The sequence below is a fragment of the Drosophila melanogaster genome, chromosome 3R (assembly GCF_000001215.4).
Source record: "Drosophila melanogaster chromosome 3R".
Taxonomy (NCBI): Eukaryota; Metazoa; Arthropoda; class Insecta; order Diptera; family Drosophilidae; genus Drosophila; species Drosophila melanogaster.
In genome coordinates, this window is record NT_033777.3 from 948104 (window position 1) to 960948 (window position 12845).

The following is a 12845-nucleotide window of genomic DNA, read 5'->3' on the forward strand; positions in this document are numbered from 1 at the left end:
CAATTCATCGATGCGAAGAAACATCAGAAAATCATCGGCTACGCCAGCAGAGCCAATGGCTTCGGCTGCAGAGCCGACGCTCTTCGGAAACGGAACATCTTCCGTAAGAAACGAAACATGCATAGACAAAATGTGTACATATGTTGTGTAGGGACGGGTCGAGGAATAGGGAAATAACAGAAAACAAGAAAGAATGCCATAGTCCAGTTCCCCGACTATCAGATACGCGTTACTCAGCTAGTGTGGCTGCGAACTCGAAACTTAATCATTCTTCTGGGATATCAAAAAAATGAGAAATGAGAAAAAATTTTAAAAATTGTGTGGGCGTGACCGGTTTGTCGGCTTAAGTTCGTTAAAGTGGGCGTGGCAAAAACTTTTTTGGAAAATTGATAGAAATCTGTAAGACTAATAAAATTATGAAATAATATCCAGCCCTTTTTCAAAAGCGTGGGCGTGGCAGTTTCGTGCGGTTTAAGGGCCTTAGAATGGGCGTGGCAACAAGTTTTTTCCCAAATTGATATAAACTTACTAGAATAATAAAATTATGAAAAAATAGCAAAATACTTTAGTGTGCGCGTGGAAGTTTTGAGGACAGGACGACGTTTATACGGACAGGCATGGCTAGATCGCCTCGGCTTTTAAACCTGATCAAGAGTATATGTACTTTATATAGACGGAAACGCTTCCTTCTGCCTGTTACCATCGGAGTGAGTCCGATAGAGAGCAACAGCCGCGCGAGTACCTTGAGTGCTAGAAGTGCCTCGAAGAAGTCCAAACGACGCAGGCGTAGAAGCCTTGCTTGAGTGCGGTGGATCTTTCGTAGTACCTAAAGCGGACAAGGATCGGGAGAAGGAGGAGGAAGAGGATCTAGATTGATGCCACCGCCAAACGCCGCTGTCCAAGGAGCCGCTCCCGCTTTCGCTCCTACCGCCGCCCCCCCGGGCTTGGAAGCCCGTTGAGACCTGGTCGGCGGTGGCATATCTGGGAAACAGATTGCTAAGCGGGTCTGCAAGGACGTCGCGCCTGCCTTTGGTGTCCGTGTACACGAGGGGCGTGAGTTAAAACTCGTGGGAGCGCCGGACGAATTCGCCGACATGCCGTTGGATGAATAGGTCTCAGCAGTGCCCTCGCCCGTGCACTCTGTGTGCGATCAAGTGCTGGGACGCAGACTACCCAAGACCGCAAGGAAGATAGTTTGGTGGACTGCCGAACTTTCTTCTAAACGCCAATAAATAAAGAGACTGAGGCGGCGGCTTCAGACCGCTCGTTCGCGCGCAAGCGACGATGCTGAGCAACTTGTCTCTGAGTTGAGGGTCATCACACCTCAGTACAAGAACATCTTTCTGAAGGTCAAAGAGGATAACTTTAGGCGCTCGGTTGCCTTCGCACAACTGCGCGGGTGTTTTTCTCCGGAGCTTTTTTCCACTCTCGGAGTTTTCGGCACCCACTGTCATTCCTGATGAGAATCCACCACCGGTTGAATCCTCTGAGATAGATGCTTTTGTTGCAAGGTTGAAGAGCAAAGGCTCTCCCGGCGCTTGACGTCATCACCGGGACTATATTCAAGGCGGTGTGGCGTGCCATTGCCGAGCACATCACTCCCAGAAGTGGATATTTTCCCTATGAGTGGAAGCGCCCTCGTGTAGTGTCACTACTCAAAGGGCCGGATAAGGACAGGAGTGATCCAGCTTTTTACCGCGGTATCTATCTGTTGCTAGTTTTTTGCGAAGTGCTAGAGGGGATCATGGTGAACCGATTGAAGGACGTTCTACCCGATGGAAGCAGATGGCAATTTGGATTCCGAGAAGGACGCTGCGTTGAGGATGCTTGGAGACACATCGTGAGCACTGTTGCTGCCAGCCCGGCACAAAATATGCTCGTAATCTTCGTGGACTTCAAAGGAGCCTGGATCCGCGTGGATTGGGATGTCGTGATGAGACGACTCGGCTGCCGAGAAGCCAGCTTATGGAGAAGCAGGAGCCTTGTTGATGCGAAGGGATTTGATATCATCTTTAAATTCCGTGATTTTATTAGGCATTACAGGAAGAGCCATCTGCAATGGGGCTTCTAGGGATTTAGCCAGTTGTAGTCGTCGATTTAGTGGCCTGTGGCATTTCATGTGTACAGACGTGTTTTCATCGAGCTCCGTATAAAATCACTGGATTTTAGTGAAGTAAATAGTTAATAACATAAAATAAATAAATAAATCGAAAGCAATGTTAAATTGCTATACTAAACAATTTTCTGTGAATAATAAAGAAAAACCAAAAAAAAAAAACAAATAGACAACGAAAAAATCGATCGTTCTACAATGAGCCAACGCGAATTGCGAGCTCAGCGGCAAAAAGACCAAGACGAGCGCCGACTTTCTTTGCAGCGGAACAATGCATACTTAACCATCGGGTCAGACGCCCGCGTGCCAAATCATCCACCGGGGCAATGACCTAGCATCTGCAGAATGCAAACGATCGCGGTCTTGCTCACCAATCCTTATGACTGCACGAAATGAACCCGAACGCACTGTCTCTCTCAAGCTCTCCCCATTCCAAACGGTGTCAAGTTCTTTAGCTACCAGCACAACAATCACGATATATACTGCAACTGCACCTTTAGCACAACAACTGCAACAACAACTGCAACAGCATCAACATCAACTATATGCTTAATGCCGACAGCGGTGTACAATTCCGCTGCACCCACAACAACGAAAGCAAGAGCACTCACACCGACCAAAGACACTAGAATAACAAGATGCGTAACGGCCATACATTGGTTTGGCACTATGCAGCCACTTTTTTGGTGACGGCCAAAATTGCTCTCTTTCCGCTCGCTCACGCTGAGAACATAAGAAATCTAAAAATAGAATTTGCTTGCTTGTGTGAGTAAAAACAAGAGACGAGAACGCGTATATGTGTGCGTGTTGTGCTAGAAGACGATTTTCGGGCCGAAATCAATTCTGATCAAAGAAATGAATTTACATTGTACATATTAGGGTAGTTTTTTGCCAATTTCGTAGCAATATGATGAAATAAAATAATTTTTAATAATTCGCGCCCTTCTTATTATAATTTTAAAATTTTAATTTTAATTTTAAAATTTTTTAATTTTAAAGCTTTTTAAATTCGTTTGTTAAAATCGCCGCTCGAATTAGCTACCGTTTACATATTTATATTTATGTTGATAATTATTTATGTGTAATATGTGTAATAGTCGGTACCGAGGGAACACCACGGGGAGGCCATTACAATTGTAATGGGGTCTTATATTTACGTATATGACCTTCGAGTCGACTTGAAATATTTTAATGTTTAACATTAAAACATTTCCACATTCCCCAATTAAGTTATTTTTCTAACTATTGTTTTTTATTATATATTGCTCGATTTTTCAGTCGTCAGTTATTTAAATAACATACTGAAAAACAACTGAATCTAATGTGCATTTGAAATAATAAAAATGGATCATTATCATATATAAATCATATTAAGTCAAATGACTTAATAAGTATGCTAAATAATTAAAGGAAGTAAAATATAAATTATTATAACTACTTATAACAAAAGGAATACATTACATTGAGAAATAAATATTTCATAAAAATAATACGAAGTAGAAAATAAAAATTTGTAAAATAAATAAAAATATGAAAACTGTTTATTGCAAAAGTCACATCAAAGACTCTAGAATTATTCTAGTGTCTTTGTTTTGGTCATATCTTGAGGCACGAAGTGCGGACACAAGCACTCAACAATCATTGCCTCATTAATTTTTCACACGCCGCAAGATGAATACTCTAATGACAAATATTCTTATATAAAGTCATTTTTGAAATTTATTTTTGTGATATTATGTACATAGATTTGGCTATTTCTAATCTATTTTCAAATAATAATAACGTTAAGGCAATGCAAAACAAGAATTTTTCGCATGGTGCCAATTGATCAAAAATAATATAGATTTAAAGTCTAAGAACTTCTACGGTGAAGGGCATATTTTGTCAAATTTACAATGCATGAGCATACGTGTGCATAAAGTTGTCTGCTATCACTGTATGCGTAGAAAAGAGCGGTTCGCTGTAGCGCTCTTCGCTCTCTCGCTCTCTAACAAAAATTCGAGAGAGCCTGGAGCCACCTCTAGAGCCACGGCCAAAAAATTGTGTGCCAAAAAATCGTATGGCGTTACGCATCTTGTTATTCTAGTGTCTTTGCACCGACTCTAGGAAGCGGAATCGGACAAGAACCAAAACAAAACAAAAAACTTTGTCAAACAGGGATGGATTGGTTCATCCAAATAAAGCGAAAGCGAAGCCCACAACTCAAGCAGGCTGGTAATCAGCCAAAAATAAATCGTGCCAACGCCTCCAATGACTCAAGTTCAAATAGGTATGCACTATTGGATGACTGCGAAGTGCAGGAGCTGAAGAAGATAAAGCCGCCACCAATATATATACGTGAGAACACCTCAAGTGCGATGGTTAACAAATTAGCAGTAATTATCGGAGAAAACAAGTTCCATGTTATACCTCTTACTACGGACAATTTATTGTACAAGAAACAAAAGTGCAGACCCAGGATGAGTCTAGCCACCGATCAGTGACCAGGTACCTGGACGAAGCTGGAGAGAGTACTATACCAACCAGCTCAAAACTGGCAAAGGATTGCAGGTTGTCATTAAAGGAATAGAGTCATCGGTGACCTCATCCGAAATTATCGCGGCACTAAAGAAGAAGAACTTCAACGCCAAAACGGTGATCAACATTCTCAACAGGAACAAAGAGCCGCGGCCACTCTTTAAAGTCGAACTGCAGCCATCGAGTCAGAAAAACAACAAAAATGAAGTACATCCTATATATAAGCTACAGTATTTACTGCACCGAAGGATAAACGTAGAAGAGCCACACAAGCGCAGACAACCTGTGCAGTGCACTAACTGCCAAGAATATGGACACACCAAAGCGTACTGCACCCTAAAATCCATCTGCGTCGTTTGCAGAGATGCCCACAGTACTGTAAACTGTCCTAAGAATAAAAACGACAGTTCAATTAAGTTATGCAGCAACTGTGGCGAAAAACACACAGCCAACAGCGAGGATGCATTGTTTACAAGGAACTCAACTCGCCTAAACAAACGAGTGGATTCAGCTCGAGATCGTATCACACCAACAATTCACAAAGCAATGGAACCGACTACAACTAACATCCCGTCGCCAGCCACCGAACAATGCCAAATTCTTCCTTTGCAAGTGCACTAAAATCATCAACAGCAGTCACCTCCAGCGTCCAGCATAAAACTCACCAAATAAACACAAATAAACACACAGAACATGGGCCTATCAGATCGATCCCAAATGGGGACGCAGAGAGTATGGCGGCAGGCCTCATGAATATGCTGGGAAGAATCTGCGACGCAATCATGCCAAGAAAAAATGAGGCACAGCGCAAACCACCCGTTAACTGGTGGAGTGCCTCCCTAAGCCAACTACGGTCTGATTGCCTCAGGGCTAGGAGAACGGCGCAACGAGCCAGAGGCAGTATCCACCACGCGGAACTCTTGGAGATTTTCAGAAGGTCGTTTAAGGAGCTGCAGAATGGTGTAGACAGCGATATCTGGGGCCTCGCCTACAAGCTTGTTAACAACAAGCTAAGGAGGAGAGCGGCAACCCCCTCCAACCCGGGGGTCCTGGCTAACATAGTAGGGGGAACTATTTCCAAAGCAGACCAAACTATGGAGGCCAACAGAGGCAGCCCCTGCCCTAGATTTCCCGTGCGTCACAGAACTTGAAGTCGTCGAGGCAGCCAAGCACATCAAGCCCAACAAAGCCCCTGGACTAGATGGTATTCCTGGAGCTGTTATAAAAGCAGTGGCGCTGGGTAGACCTGAAGACCTGAAATCTTCAGGGCCACCTTCCAGCAATGCCTTCTGGACGGAATCTTCCCAACAAGGTGGAAAAGCCAAAAGCTAGTCCTGTTGCCGAAAGGCAAGGGACCAGCACATGCTGCAAACAGCTACCGCCCCCTATGCCTACTGGATATAGTAGGAAAACTGTTCGAACGGTTCCTGTATACCAGAATAGAGGTAATCACCGAGAGCATCAACGACCTGGGAAGCCATCAATATGGCTTCCGGAAAGGAAAGAGCACACTGGACGCTCTTTCGGCCGTTAGTAACATCGCCAAGACCGCTCTTTCTGGTGATAGATGGTTAGGGGGCAGGAAGGAATACTGCGCAATAGTGACTCTGGACGTAAGGAACGTTTTTAACACCGTCAGATGGCCCGTAATCCTCGCAGCCATGAACCGCACGGGGATCCCGGAGTACCTAAGGATAGTCGTTGGCAGCTACTTTTGGGACCGGGTCCTATGGTACGATACGGAAGATGGCCCAAAAAGATACCGAGTTTCGGCAGGTTCTCCCCAAGGATCGGTACTTGGACCAATCCTATGGAACATTATGTACGATGGGATCTTGGGCATCAACAGGCCCGTAGGACTAGAGCTGCACTGCTTTGCTGACGATGTGGCAATCACAGCTGTCTCAAAAACAATCGCAGGGTTGGAAGTCAAATGCAACTCTACGATCGGTGCTGCCATCCTCTGGAGATCAAGGCTCTCAGCCTAATGCGGAGTGGCGCTTCCAGGCAAGAGGCACACGAGTTTCTAATAGGTGAATGGCAGAGCAGATGGCAAACGTCGAGACGGGGGAAGTGGAATTATCAGCTCATTCCAGAGATGACGGTTTGGGCAGAGTGCCAACACAAATGCTTGGACTACCACCTAACCCAGTTCCTCACGGACCATGGCTGCTTCCGGGCCTATCTACTCCGGTTACGTCACGTACAGTCAGCCCAATGCTTGTTCTGCGTCGACGGTGAAGAAACAGCAGAACATGTGCTAATGCACTGCTCCAGGTTCACGGGGGAGAGAGAGCAGCTTAAGACGCTGTCAGGTACCCCGTTCAGCCCTAGTGGCTTGTTCGCGGCTTTGCTGGCGAACAGCGGGGCTTGGGAGCTGGGACACAGCATTATCATTAATATGATGAAGCGTGTCCGATCAGACTAGATGGCCAACAGAGTGGATGTCTAAGCCCAAACTGGCGTCCTGGGTGACAGCGGGCGAAGAATTCTACCTCACCGTTCCCGGCTCGTCGCAAAAGGCGACTAAAGGGTGGAAGGAGGAGCCCCATGGACTACACTGAAGGGAGGGAGTGCGACCTGGCCTCACAACCTGCTCACCGAAGTCATACCTTGATTGGCAGTCCCGGTGAGCGAGCAAGGACTGAAGAGCACGCGGAGGTTTTGTTTTAGTACGTAGGCATAATTCCAATAGGGCTTATGAAACGTGCATGCCACCTACGGACGGTGGTATCTTTAGAATATTTTAATTTTCCTACCGTAAGTCGAATAATAAAAAAAAAAAAAACACAGAACATGCAACAGCAGCCAATAGGCGTTGAAGCGATCATGCTTTCGATGCAGCAAAGTATGAAAGACTTCATGACCTTCATGCAAGAAACTATGCAAGAGCTTATGAGGAACCAAAACATTATTATTCAAATGCTAGTTTCTTCCAAAATAGGATAATGACTCCCTTAACAATAGCTACCTGGAACGCTAATGGCGTTTCGCGGCACAAGCTAGAACTTTCTGAGTTCTTAGCCGACAGAAACATTAACGTTATGCTACTCTCAGAGACTCACCTTACCGAAAAGTACAACTTCTAAATACCAGGATATAAATTTTACTTTACGAATCACCCGGATGGCAAGGCCCATGGAGGCACTGGCATACTAATACGATTGCGTATTAAGCAAGAAGACTGCTCACAATGTACCTCTATAAACCTCCAATGACATAACGGTGCTTTCACTCTGGCTGTCTATTGCCCACCTCGCATCACAATCTCTAAAAGAAAAAACAACACTTTTTGACTCGTTTGGTGAAAGGTTTGTTGCAGCTGGCGATTGGAATATCAAGTACATGTACTGGGGATTTCGGATAGCGAACCCTAAAGGAAAACAGCTGTACAACGCAATCATCAAGCCGCAACAAAAACTGAACTATGTTTTCCCGGGAGTGCCTACATACTGGCGCAAAAAGTAAATTAAAAGCAGCTTCTCGCAGACTTACCAAAGCGCTTAAGAAAGAAGAAGCGGACGCACCCCTAAGATACATCGAGAATCTCACGCCCACAGGCACAAAGAACTCGTTGTGGAAAGACCACAGGAACCTACAGGCACCAACAGAAACGGTTGTACCTCTCCGTAACTCTACCGGAAACTGTGACACGGACAGAGCAAGAGTCTTTGCTGATTATCTTTAAAAAGCATTTCAACCAAATCCAACCACTAACTCATTTACTTTCCCGCCTTTAACTGCATCTGTCTTAGCGAAAGTCAGTAAAGAGCAACTGAAAACTGGAAAATCGTCTGGCTACGACTTAATAAAACTGATCATCGAGCTCGCAATGTGTGCAGTAAAGCGAATCTGCTTGCTCTTCAACACAATTACTAAAATTGGATACTTCCCTCAAAAGTGGAAGAAAACAATTATAATCATGATCCCTAAGCCTTGGAAAGACAAAACACAGCCATCATCATACAGGCCAATAGCTTACTTACTTGTCTATCCAAGTTATTTGAAAAAGTGCTGCTGCTACGCATCAGTCCCACCTCACAACACACTCCCATCGTACCAATTTGGGTTTCGGGCAAAACATGTAGCCATTGAACAGGTTAACCGCGTTACAGCAGAAATTCGCACTGCCTTTGAACATCGTGAATACCGCACAGCTCTATTCTTAGACGTTGCACAAGCATTCGATAGAGAATGGCTGGATGGACTTTTGTTTAAAATAATCAAACTGCTACCTCAAAACATACATATGCTTCTAAAGTCTTACCTATATAAAAGAGTGTTCGCGGTTAGATGCAATTCAAGCACTTCAAGGGATTGTACTATAGAACCCGGAGTGCCTCAAGGAAGTGTTCTAGGCCCAATTCTATACACCCTATACACGGCGGACATCCCAACAAACTACCAGCTAACGACATCCACATTCGCTGATGACACTGCAATTCTAAGTCGATCCAGATGCCCAGTAAAAGCTACGATGCAACTAGCACTCCATCTACTTGTGTAGAACATTGGCTTGCAAATTGGGGCATACGAGTAAACGAAGGAAGGTGCAAATAGGTAACATTTACCCTAAACAAACAAAGCTGCCCGCCCTTGGTAATGAACCATACGCGAATTCCACAAGCGTAACGTAACATACTTAGGTATTCATTTGGACAAGCGGCTCACCTGGCGGAAACACATAGAGGCCAATTCGACGCACCTCAGACTACAAGCAAGGGATCTACACTGGCTTATAAACGTTCGCTCTCCCCTGAGACTGGAGTACAAAGTCCTCTTATATAACTCCGTTTTGAAACCCATATGGACCTATGGCACCTATGGGACACCGCATCGAGAAGCAACATCGACATAGTACAGCGAGCACAGTCTAGGATTCTGAGAATCATTACTGGAGCTCCAGAGACTCACAAATAAAACTTGTCATTGAGACAATAGCAGAGAAGAAAGTAAAATACAATGAAAAACTAGCCTCACATCCAAATCCTCTTGCAAGAAAACTTATTCGAGTATGCAGCCGAAGCCGACTGCACCGGAACGACCAACCAGCCCAGCGTTAAATTTGTTAGGCCACACAGCACGAATCATTTCATAAAATGATATTTAGTTAGTTTAGAATAAAATTTGAATACTTATTGTTAGTCTCTAAAGTAAAAGGGCAGATTCAATAAATAAGTCCACCTGCCATACTCTATCGAATGCTTGTGCAACGTCTAAGAATAGTCAATTGTGACAAGATTTCTGGAAATAAAAACATTTTGTTGTATAAGCCCAGCACATACAAGCAAAGGACAATAGAACATTTTTTTGGTAAGTATGTATATAGTAATACAACAACAAACGAGTAAAAGCATTGAAATAAGGCATGGTTCATGCCGTGGGTATGAGTTGACCTCAGATATCAATGTTTGTGTTTTGGCGCTATTATTTTACTATAGCGGGATTGATTTTACAAAGTTCCTTAATATTTTATTGGTGGCTTATCAGCAAAAAAGCGCAAGCTATGTGAAGAAAGAAGTGGAGAAGGTAACAACAATGACGATGACGAAAAAGTGGAAAACGAAATTGAGACAGCTGTTCCCTGCTCCCGACTTAGGTGTTGGTATATCTAAAGGTGCTGCGGCCACTTCGACCGAAATGGCAAGACCAAGCTTATCGGAAGATTTAGCCCACGATGATTGCAATGAAAACGATATTGGCCGATATGTTGGACGCTCATCGCTCTTATCCTATGAAAACCGCCCAAGACGAACGATTTTTCCCTGGACGCGAAGAATTTAAAAAGAAAATTCAACTATGCGTGGTTAGAAGCGTATTCGCAATGGTTGGTATATTCACGTAACCAAAAAGGTGCCTTTTGCAAATGTTGCGCTTTATTTCCGCCAAATCCAAATGATTTTACGGAGTATTGGGTTCATTTGTCGTCAAGCCATTTTGCAAGATTAAAGATTTCTACGAACATGGAAAAAACATGGAAACCCACTTTTATAAGACGGCACAAGAAGCTGCTAGATTAGGTGCTAGAATGTGCCTGTGGACGCACAAATAAATAAATACTCCCAGAACGTTATTCAGGAAAATAGAAAGATAATAAACACTCCCACGACATGGCGTTGCGAGGCAAGCACTACGGTGAAGGAATTGTAGAGGACTTATACAAGCTTAAAATCGACGCTGGAGGCAATGTTATAAAAAAGCATATGGAGCATGACAAGAAAATGCAAGGTATCGATCAGTTGAAATTCAAACTAAAATCACCAGCCTTTGTGGTGAAGTCCTAAAAAAACAGTTTATACAATTATTTTAAAATGCAGACGCATATAGCGTTATAGCTGATGAAACTGCTGATGTGTCTGGATCAGAGCAACTGTCAATAGGGTTGAGGTATTTCCATGAAGGCAAAAACGAAGTCCACGAATCGTTTGTCGGATTTGTGGAAATAAAAACGTTGAATGCAAAATCAATAGCTAATGCTATTGACGATTTCTTAAGTAAAGCAGATCTCAATCCTGACAAATGTGTTGGACTGGGACTTGATGGCTCAAGCCAAGTGAAGGCTCTACTAATTCATCCAGCTGCGCTTTAGGTTCGGCCGACCGGAGAAGCTTATACGCAGCCAGCTGATCAGCCTGCGAGAGGTGCAGCCAATTTCGGAGCACAACTTGACGAAGATCATTCCTTTCGCTAGCCGAGTGAGTAACCTCGCGGCCTTCTTACAGTCAGCGAAGGCGGAGCAGCAGCTGGAGAACCTAACCCTCATGGAGCAGCTTGTGGCCAAGCAAGCGAGTGGACTGGGCCAGGCATGCTGCAACGATTTTGCCCTTTCCCACTGTTGTCCATTTCAGCGCATGGCTACAGGAGTACGCAAACGTGGTGTGCACGGTTTTGGACGTCGAGGGAAAGGAGCCGAGGCGTCGAGTTCTGCATGCGAGCATCGACCATAACGAATGCGATCAACAGGATGATCGGCATGGAGGTTGTTCCATCTGTGGGGGACAACATGGAATCACGAGTTGCAGAGAATTCAAGCTTTGCCAACGGGAGGGTGGAGGATTGTGAAGAGCCACCGACTCTGCTTCACATGCCTACGAGGCAGGTACTTCGCTAGATCCTGCTATATGCAGGGAGAGTGCCACCTCAATGGATGTTGAAAGATGCATCACCGTCTGATGCATGGCGCGCACGAGGACCGAAGGCAGCAGCGATGTGGTTTCAAGCGCCACGGAGGGAACCAGCAACCAACAGTTCTCAGACGCAGCCCGGCCAGGATGTCTTCGCTACGAGATGGTCACAGGGACCAAGAGGGGAACCAGCAGCCTGCCGTTCCCAGAAACCGCCTGGAGAGAGGAGCTCCGCGTGAAGCGGGAGCGCCGATGCAGAGGAATTAGAGCTGCGTCGACACCGAAAGAGGCCGCCTACTTCCAGTTACGCTGTACGGAGCTGAGCGGAAAGTGGATACGTATGCGCCTTTAGATGATGGATCCTCTGTCACGATGATCGATGACGAGCTGCGAAGAGATCTTGGAGTGCAAGGAGAGCATCGTCAGCTAAATATCCAATCGTTTGGAGGTAGAACAACCAGAGGGCTTACCAACGTGGTGAGTTTAAAGATAAGCGGAGTTGGAAAGCGCACTCGCCACGTATTGAGAAACGTGTATGCCATATCGAGCCTGAGTCTGCCGATGCAGACATTGAGTCGACAGGATGTCCAAGGCATGAATAGGGATGCACGCCTGCCGATGAAGCCCTACAGCAACGCGATTCCGAAGCTGCTCATCGGCCTGGATCACAGACATCTCGGATTACCACTTAGAACGCTAGAGAGGGACCGGTTGGTCAACGTAGAGAATGAGCCGTTGGCGCAGGAATATGATCGGATTATAAAGGATTACGTGTCTAATGGATACAAGGAGGCCGGATGAGGTCGCGACCGGTTATGGTATTTGCCACATTTTGGTGTCGAAAACCCCAACAAGCCCGGCAAGGTACATCTTGTGTTTGATGCTGTAGCCAAAGTTGGAGGAATCTCGCTAAATTCGGAGCTGGACGAAGGGCCTCTGCACTTTAAGCCTTTGCCAGCTGTGCTCTTTTATTTCAGAGAGGGAGCAGTCGGAGTCTGCGGTGACATCAAGGAGATGTTCCACCAAGTGCTGATCCGACCCGAGGACAGATGTTCCCAACGATTCCTTTGGAGAGATGGCGACGACAAGAG

At 45.1% G+C, this 12845-nt stretch overlaps 1 protein-coding gene across 1 annotated transcript in view, besides 1 other annotated feature; it reads left to right on the forward strand.

The window, feature by feature from the left end:
* Myo81F (Myosin 81F) overlaps positions 1–12845 on the forward strand; it is a 1965857-nt gene that overhangs the window by 381028 nt on the left and 1571984 nt on the right. The window lies entirely within an intron of this gene.
* Positions 2731–4207: a mobile genetic element.